The sequence below is a fragment of the Agelaius phoeniceus genome, chromosome 8 (genome assembly GCF_051311805.1).
Source record: "Agelaius phoeniceus isolate bAgePho1 chromosome 8, bAgePho1.hap1, whole genome shotgun sequence".
Classification (NCBI taxonomy): Eukaryota; Metazoa; Chordata; class Aves; order Passeriformes; family Icteridae; genus Agelaius; species Agelaius phoeniceus.
The window spans coordinates 5,145,001-5,154,427 of NC_135272.1; the positions used below are offsets into that span (position 1 = coordinate 5,145,001).

At 57.3% G+C, this 9,427-nt stretch overlaps 1 pseudogene; it reads left to right on the top strand.

Annotated features, from left to right (window-relative positions):
- The window catches only part of LOC129124142 (28S ribosomal RNA), an 8,514-nt pseudogene extending 2,568 nt beyond the window's left edge, over positions 1-5,946 (top strand).
- Positions 5,947-9,427: the final 3,481 nt, after the last annotated feature.

Consider the following 9,427-nt stretch of genomic DNA (forward strand, 5'->3'; position numbering starts at 1 on the left):
GCGCGTGGCGTTTACTCTGGACGTGCGCTGGGCCCTTCCCGTGGATCGCCCCAGCTGCAGCGGGCGCTGCCCGCCCCCCCCGCCTACCCTCCGCCTTGCTGCGGCCAGCACCCCAGCGGCGGCCGCCGCCGTCGTCATTGCACGCCGCCGCCCCGTCGGTTCCCGCTGGCGGGGTTCCCGCGGTGCGCAGCCGGCGTGCGCGCGGCCACGGCCGGCGTCAGCCAAGCGGTTCACGCGGGGGAGGGTCCCCGGAGGGGTTCCCCGGGCTGGCGCCCTGCCTTGGCTGGTGCCTAGCAGCCAGCTTAGAACTGGTGCGGACCAGGGGAATCCGACTGTTTAATTAAAAAAAAGCATCTCCGAGGCCCAAGGCAGGTGTTGACGCGATGTGATTTCTGCCCAATGCTCTGAATGTCAAAGTGAAGAAATTCAATGAAGCGCGGGTAAACGGCGGGAGTAACTATGACTCTCTTTCTACCTGAAACCTGGCCCCCCGGTTGGACAGGGGCGATGGGTTTGGAGGTGGGCTGAGCACCCATTCCGTTCCCAATGTTGAATCCAGTCATGACTCGGCTATTCCAAATCCGAATCCGTTTCTCGGAAGCGGAAACTGGGGGCGGCCGTTACACCTTACTGGGGTATCGGTGGGCACTCAGACCTCCTGAGATGATTTTGTAACATCTACAACCACCAAATTGACAGAAAATGAATTGGGCTTGCTGGTGAATTTCTCTTTAGAACTGTATAGGTCAGATCTGCAGGAGCATGTACAGGGGGTGGTTCATTTTTCTGTTAATGGGGGGGTGTTGAACGGGTTTCCTGAGGTGTTTGAACAGCCTACACCACAACTGAGTGAGGCGGACGACTTAAATCCTAGTCCCCCTAAGGACGATGATCAGAATGTACTTGAGAAGGGAGGCAGTGGGAAGGGGGAAGAGGGTACACCAGAGGCATTGCCTCCAGTGCCCAAGGTCCGCAGTGAACAGGCACCGGATGACATCGTGAAGGTGACTGTTCCTGACAAAAATCCACCATGTCCTTGCTGTGGTACCCAGGTCAACTCGATGTTGGCCCTAATTGAACACCTTAAGGGGTCTCACGGGAGGAAGAGGGTGTGCTTTCGGTGTGCCTAGTGTGGGAGGGAGGATTTTAACCATCACAGTACTGTTTGTCATTTTGCAAAGTGCAAGGGTCTGAAGGATGCGGGACCTCCAGTGGGAGAGTGGATATGTGAGGTATGCAGTAGAGATTTTATGACTAAAATTGGCCTAGGACAACACAAAAGATTGGCACATCCACTGGTTAGAAACCAGGAGAGGATTGATGCTTCCCAACCGAAAGAAACATCAAGCTGAGGAGCCCACAAAAGATGCTGGACAAAGGAGGAGGAAGAGCTACTTGTCAAGCTGCAGGTACAGTTCGAGAGTCACAAAAACATTAATAAGCTCATAGCGGAACACTTAACAAGCAAAACAGCTAAGCAGATTAGTGATAAAAGGAGAATGCTGCTCAGGAAGAATGGAGTGGGTGGGGGAGCAGCTGGGAACTTGAAATCAGAACCTGGGTCAAGTCATCAATCCCAGGCAGGAACTGTGAACAATCGACTTGGGGGGAACCACCAGCCGAGAGGACCAGCTGCTGGGAAGGGAACAATAGAGACATCTGGACACCACCTTGATAGGGATAATGGTCCCTGGGAAACCGTTGGCCAGCAGAGGGTGGGGCGACTGCAGGCTCGTTATCAGAAAAGGATCAAAGAACGTTTATTAGATGGGACAATTAACAACTTCCCCAGAGCTTTTGAACAGTTATTAGAAGGCCAAAAGGTGCGACCACTGCTCAATCAGACAGCACAGGACTGCTTTGGTTGCCTGGAATCAGTGAGCCAAATAAGAACAGCGCTCTGGGGGAAAAGCAAAAAGGAAACTCGGGAGGAGCAGCCAAGAAAACAGTTTCAGAAGTGGATGAAGGACAGAGCGATCAAAAGAGGTAACTACCTCCGCTTTCAGCGTTTATTCCATCTAGACGGGGAAATTAGCGAAGATCATTTTGGACGACATCGAATGTCTGTCCTGTGATATATCACCCAGTGAAATTTATTCGGTATTCAAGGCCAGATGGGAAACACCTGGACAGTTTGGTGTGAGACTTGAGAGTCTTTGGAGACTTTGAAATTAAAGGGAAGGCCCACCATAAGGCCTTCAGGGACTTAATTACGGCCAAAGAAATTGAAAAGAACGTGCGGGAAATGAGCAAGGGCTCGGCGCCAGGTCCAGATGGGATTGCCCTTGGGGACATCAGGAAGATGGATCCCGGGTATACCCGGACTGCTGAGCTCTTCAACCTGTGGCTAACATCTGGTGACATCCCGGACATGGTGAGGGGGTGCAGGACTGTTTTGATCCCCAAATCGACAAAACCGGAGTGCCTAAAAGACATCAGCAACTTGAGACCCATCATGATTGGTTCCATCTTGCTGAGGCTGTTCTCCAGGATCGTGATGGCGAGGATGACTAAGGCGTGCCCCCTCAACCCAAGGCAGAGAGGTTTCATCAGTGCGGCAGGATGTTCTGAGAACCTGAAGCTCCTACAAACTATAATTCGGACTGCCAAAAATGAACATAGACCACTGGGTGTTATATTCGTGGACATTGCTAAGGCTTTTGACCCCGTGAGCCACCAGCACATCTTACACGTTTTACAGCAACGGAGAGTGGATCCCCACGTCGTCGGACTGGTGGACAATATATACAAGGACATCAGTACCGTCAAGAAGAACACAGATCCAGGTTGGAGTGAAGCAGGGTGATCCGCTGTCACCCCTTCTATTCAACATGGCAATGGACCCCTTGCTGTGCAAGCTGGAAGAGAGTGGCAAAGGATTCCATCGTGGAGAGCGTACGATAACTGCCATGGCATTCGCTGACGATCTGGTCTTGTTGAGCGACTCCTGGGAGAACATGAACGTGAACATCAAGATTCTGGAGACCTTTTGCGATCTCACAGGTCTCAAAACGCAGGGACAAAAGTGCCACGGCTTCTACATCAAGCCCACAAAAGACTCTTACGCTGTCAACAACTGCACTGCATGGAGCATCAACGGCACACCCCTGAACATGATTAACCCCGGGGAATCGGAGAAATACCTTGGCCTGCAGATCGACCCCTGGACTGGGTTTGCAAAAACCGACCTTTCCGCAAAACTAGACGTCTGGCTCGAACGCATTGACCGAGCCCCACTTAAACCTCTGCAAAAACTTGACATCCTCAAAACATAACCATTCCTTGACTGACCTACCTGGCTGACCACACAGAGATGAAAGCAGGGGCCCTTGAAGCCCTTGACCTGAAGATCCGAACAGCGGTTAAGGACTGGATGCACCTACCTCCGTGCACGGGTGATGCCATCTTGTACTCGAGCACGAGGGATGGCGGTTTGGGCGTCATCAAATTGGCAGGACTGATTCCCAGTGTGCAGGCCCAGAGACTGCATTGCATTGCACAGTCTCCGGACGAGACGATGAAGACCTTCCTGGAGAAAGCTGAGATGGAGAAGCTGTATGAGAAACTATGGATTCAAGCTGGAGGGAAGAGAGCGGCGATGCTGTCAATTTGGGATGCACTACCGGCATCTGTACCACCCGCGACTGCAGAAACACTTTTGGAGTGGGAAGCACCGAACCCTAAAAGTAAGTTCCCCAAACCATGTGATTGGAGGAGAAAGGAGTTTAAAAAGTGGACAAAATTGGAATCCCAAGGCCGTGGAGTTAAAAATTTTAAGGGGGACACAATTAGTAATAATTGGCTTCAATATTATAGACGTATACCTCACAGGAAACTCCTCACGGCTTTACAGCTCAGGGCCAATGTTTATCCCACGAGGGAATTTCTCGCGCGGGGGAGGGGAGATAACTGTGTTAAGTTTTGTAGACACTGCGAGGCGGACCTTGAGACCTGCGGCCACATCATCGGCTTCTGCCCAGTGACGAAGGACGCCAGAATCAAGAGGCACAATCGCATTGGCGAGAGGCTTATTGAGGAGGTGAAAAAGAGAGACTGGGTGGTGTTCAAGGAGCTGCACATAAGGGATGCCACCAAGGAACTTTACAAACCGGACCTGATATTCATGAAAGAGGACCATGCACTTGTTGTGGATGTGACAGTACGTTTCGAGTCGACAAAGATGGCACTGGAGGAAGCTGCCGCGGAGAAGGTGAACAAGTACAAACATTTGGAAACTGAAGTGCGGAGCCTCACCAACGCTAAGGACGTTGTTTTTATGGGTTTTCCCCTTGGAACGCGGAGGAAGTGGTACAAGGGGAACTTTGAACTTTTTGGACACTCTTGGACTTCCCAGATCGAGGCAGATCACTGTTGCAAGGACTTTATCCATGGACGCGCTCATCTCATCTGTGGACATTGTACATATGTTTGCCAGTAGAGCTAGGAAATCAAATGTATAGGATAGACATTTTTGTATTTTTGTACCTTGTACCTCTTGGTTTTTGCATTTTACTATTTTGTATCTTGGGGGGATCTTTTGTAGCAGTGTTGATTTATAGATGTATGCTTATTACTTTTATATTTTAATAAACTAGACGCTAGCTAGGTTTGCAAGGCAGCCACAAGCCAGTTAGGTAGCTCATAGTGGGTAGGGACAGGAACTTTAATTCCCAACGCGTCAAATACCACCTGAGTCGGACCAATCCTACTGGACTTGTACCGCTTAACCGGATTTGTCCAAGGTGGACGGGCCACCTTTACCCGGAAAAGGGACATATATTATTTATATGTGTTTGATCTCTAGCCAAATGCCTCGTCATCTAATTAGTGACACGCATGAATGGATGAACAAGATTCCCACTGTCCCTACCTACTATCCAGCGAAACCACAGCCAAGGGAACAGGCTTGTCGGAATCAGCAGGGAAAGAAGACCCTGTTGAGCTTGACTCTAGTCTGGCGCTGTGAAGAGACATGAGAGGTGTAGAATAAGTGGGAGGCCGGGCGCACGCTCAGCGGTGCGGGGCAACCCGCCCGCTGGCATCCCAGCCGTCGGTGAAATACCACTACTCTGATCGTTTTTTCACTTACCCGGTGAGGCGGGGGGGTGAGCCCCGAGGGGGGCTCTCACTTCTGGCACCAAGCGGCCGGCACGCGTCGGCCGCGACCCGCTCCAGGGTCAGCGTCAGGTGGGGAGCGGTACACCTGTCAAAGCGTAACGCAGGTGTCCTAAGGCGAGCTCAGGGAGGATGGAAACCTCCCGCGGAGCAGAAGGGCAAAAGCTGGCTTGATCTTGATTTTCAGTACGAATACAGACTGTGAAAGCGGGGCCTCACGATCCTTCTGGCTTTTTGGGTTTTAAGCAGGAGGTGTCAGAAAAGTTAACCCTGTGGGATAACTGGCTTGTGGCGGCCAAGCGTTCATAGCGACGTCGCTTTTTGATCCTTCGATGTCGGCTCTTCCTATCATTGTGAAGCAGAATTCACCAAGCGTTGGATTGTTCACCCACTAGTTAGTTTTACCCTACTGATGATGTGTTGTTGCAATAGTAATCCTGCTCAGTACAAGAGGAACCGCAGGTTCAGACCCCTGGTGCGTGCGCTTGGCTGAGGAGCCTCTGGCGCGAGGCTACCATCTGCGGGCTTATGACTGAACGCCTCTAAGTCAGAATCCCGCCTAGATGTAGCGATACCATAGTGCTGCTGGCGCCTCAGTGGGCTCGCGATAGCCGCCCGCGGGCGGGCCCGGTGAGGAGTGCCGCTCGTGGTTGGGAGTGGAGGGGTGGACAGATGCGGCGCCACCTCTCCCCCGTCGTGTACCGCATGATCGTGGGGCACCCAGCGCTAAATCATTCATGGACGACCTGATTCTGGGTCAGGGTTTTGTACGTAGCAGAGCAGCTCCCTCGCTGCGATCTATTGAAATCAGCCCTCAACACAAGCTTTTGTCGCTGTCGAACACGCGAGCGGCCGGCCAGCCCACCGCGCTGGCGTGCGGGCTGTGCGCGGTCAGCTTCCTCCTCTTTCGATCTCTCTCTGTCGGTGGGCTGGGGCGAACAGGGGGCCTGGTAGTGCCCGGCGCGCCGGGCGCCTGGGCTGGCGCGGTCTGCCTTGGCGCTCTCCTCCACGCGGGTCTCAGGCCCGATACGCGGGGTCCGGGGGCTGGGCACCGAGTGAAGGGCCACGTGCTGCCAGCGCGGGCACGCTCCAGGCGCCCGTGCCGAAAGAGAGAGTGGCCCCGCCCCACCCCACCCCTGCTACAGCCACGCGCGGGTTCGACTTCCCTCCGCGCGGGTCCCAGGCCCGACACACGGGGCAGGGGCTTGGCCGCGCAGGCAGTGGCAGCAGCGGTCATCATCGGCAGGTCTCCCCGAGGCCCTCCGCGTGTGCGGGCACGCGGTGCGGGCGGGGGGGGTAACCCGCTTGGTGCCATCTCCGGTGGCGGGGGTAGACCTGTTGTCCACCGCTGGCCTTTGCCTAGGGCAGCCCAGGCCTTGGGGTAGACCTCTTGTCCGCGGCCGGCCTTGGCCCGCGGCCACCTGTTTTCCCAGGCAGAACCTCGCCTACAGCAGCCCAGCCCCTGGGTAGACCTGTTGTCCCCGGGCCGGCCTTCGCCCAAGGCAGCCCAGGCACTGCACAGACCTGTCGTCCGCGGCCGGCCTTAGGCCACGGCCGCCTGGGCACCCCGGGGTAGACCCGTTGTCCCAGGCCCTTGGGTGGACCTGTTGTCCCGGATCGGCCTTTGCCTATGGTAGCCCGGCCCTTGGGGTAGACCTGGTGTCCCGGGCCCCAGGGTAGACCTGTTGTCCCAGGCCCCTTGGGGTAGACCTGTTTTCCTAGGCACTGGGGTAGACCTGATGTCCTAGGCCCCCGGGGCAGACCTGATTTCTGAGGCACAGGGGTTAACCTGTTGTCCAAGGCCCGGGGGAGACCTGTGTTCCCAAGCTCCTTTGCCCTCGGTGGATGCCTGCACTGGAACCCCTCACGGCTGGCTTCGGAGCACACTCAAGTTGCCTCTTCTAAAACCCGGGCTCCTTTTCCCCTTCAGCGTGCTCAGCACGCCCTTTAACTCCACGCCGCTGTGCAGCTGGAGCACCGGGACAGGGACCTTTGCAGCCTGAGCTGCCCTTGTTCCTCTCTGTCCGTGCACGGAACACAGCGGGGAGGAGAACGGCAGCAGGGCCCTGCGTGTCCCCGGGCTCCGGTTTTGCGCCGCTTCAGCTGCACGGAGATGCAGGTAAAGTGAAAAACACAAACAGTTTATTAAGGGAAAGCGAAGCGAAGGGGTGAGCTGGGAGGTAAAAAAGGGCATGGGCAGGGCCTGAGGGCTGCAGGGAAGGAGCTGCCAACAGGGAGGGAGATGGCAGGAGCTGCTGGAGCTTCACACAGGCTCAGCTGTGAGCAGCCAGAGCCGTGCCTGGAGCTGCAGGCAGTCCCAACTGGAAATCATCGAAGGAGGCCGGTACAGGTACATCTGGTCCAGGAGACAAACAAAGTTCTGCAGATCTTCTTTGGAATTTCATCTGAATCCATGTGTTCATGCAGGATGGGCTCTCGTCTTCCCTGAGGGCTTGAAGAGCTGGAAGAGAGAGGAACAGAGCCACGGTCAGAAGCCAAATGGAGGGAATCCAAGGAAAGCCTCCTGCCAGGGCCATGCCGGCCGGCTCTCGCCATGGCCAGGAGGGAGCAGGAGACAAGGGCTTTGGGCGGAAGGTGCTGGCCACGGATCCACCACGTGTCCCCGAAAGGTCTCCGGGCTGTGCCCCCGCCACCCCTGGTGCGCACAGGGAGCAGAGCCCTGGGCAGCCCGGTGATGGATTGTAGCTGCGGGGCCGGGATTTGCAGCTGCTGCCTCCCCTTCCCCGGGCAGTACTCGCTGCCACACGGCTGCCCTGACTCACCCTGACTGAGGACCTGGAGCTCCTCGTTCTGCCCCATCATGAGCACTCCGGCCACCCCTGTTAAGACAGAGCATGTGGCGGCGCCAGGCGGCACAGCTGCCCTCATGCCAGGCAGGGCTTGTTCCGGGCCCCTGCCGCACGCTGCCGGCCGAGGGCACGGCTGCGGGAGGGCGGCGGCAGCGCCCAGGGTGGGCGGGGCTGCAGCGGCCCGGGTGCGGCTCCCGCTGCAGCCGGGGCAGCGGCCGGGCCGGGAGGCGGGGAGGGGTGCCGGGCTGCTGGCTCACCGAGGAACCTGACGGCCGCCTCTTGTAGGGGCCTCTGTGGGCTCTGCAGGTGCGGCAGGGCCCAGTGCAGGTGCTCGGCCGCTCGGCTCTCGTCCTGCAGCAGCTGTGGGGAGCGGCGGCAGGGAAGGCTCGGCGCGGGCTCTGCCCCTCGGCCGGGCGCTCCCTGCACCCGGCACCGGCCCAGCCGGCGTGCACGGCCCAGGGCAGTGAGTGGCGTGGGGGGCGCAGCTGCCAGCCCCCCGCACTGAGCACCGGGGGCAGGGGTGGCCTCTCCAATCTAGCCTGCGGCTGGGGCTCCTGGGCTGTCCTTACCAGGCTCTCGGCCAACTTCATCCACCGCTTCTTTCTCAGCGGCTCCTCCAGATCCCTCCTCCTCAGGAAGCGTGTGGCACAAAGCAGGGTTTCGCCTGACGCCTGCAGAGCAGCAGAGAGCCACAGGTGGCACCAGAGCCCAGGTGAGTCACACGGCAGCCGGCTCCCTGTGCCAAGGCCAGGGGAGGCTGGAGCCCGCCAGGCGCCGGAGCAGGAGGCAGCCCAGCCCCCGGCCAGGGATGTGGCAGCATCACACCAAACCTCACCTCGGCCACGTGCACGTCCTCGTGGTGCCAGTGCAAGAACAGAGGGAGCAGGCTCTGGCTCACAACTGTCCTGAGAGCATTTTCCCTCTCTTCCACTCCCAGCTCCAACACCTTGCCCAAGAGCTTAATGGAGAGCAGCTGCACATGGCTGTTGTCCTGGAGGAAAGGAAAAGTCCTAAGCACCAACTACTCCAGGCCCACTGGGGCAAAGGCCCTAAAATGAACAGGGCACAAAGTTTCCAGGCAGGCAGCGTCCAGTGCCCTTGGCTGGGGGCGCAGAGCCTTACATTCTCAAAGTGTGGCAGGAGGGACTCAGCCAGCTTCAGGGCGGTGGTGCTGGGTATTGCGAGGTCTTTGTCCTGGAGCACATGCGTGAGCACAGAGAGGCTCATCCCGACCATCTCTGAATCTGCATGGGCCAGCAGCTCCAGCAGGTGTTGATAGAGGCCACGTATTCCTCTGGCCTGTGTGCAAGACCAGGCTGTGCTGTGAAGCTGTGACTGGCTGCAGCACCAACAGCTGCTTGGGGCACTGGGGCAGCTGAAGCGGGAGTCGGGAGAGCTGGCAGCAGCTGCCTCTGCTGCCAAAGCCCAGCCAAGCCCAAAGGTCTGCCTTCCCCAGCCCCACACTGCCAGCGCGGCTTCAGCCACTGCCCCCTTCTCACCAG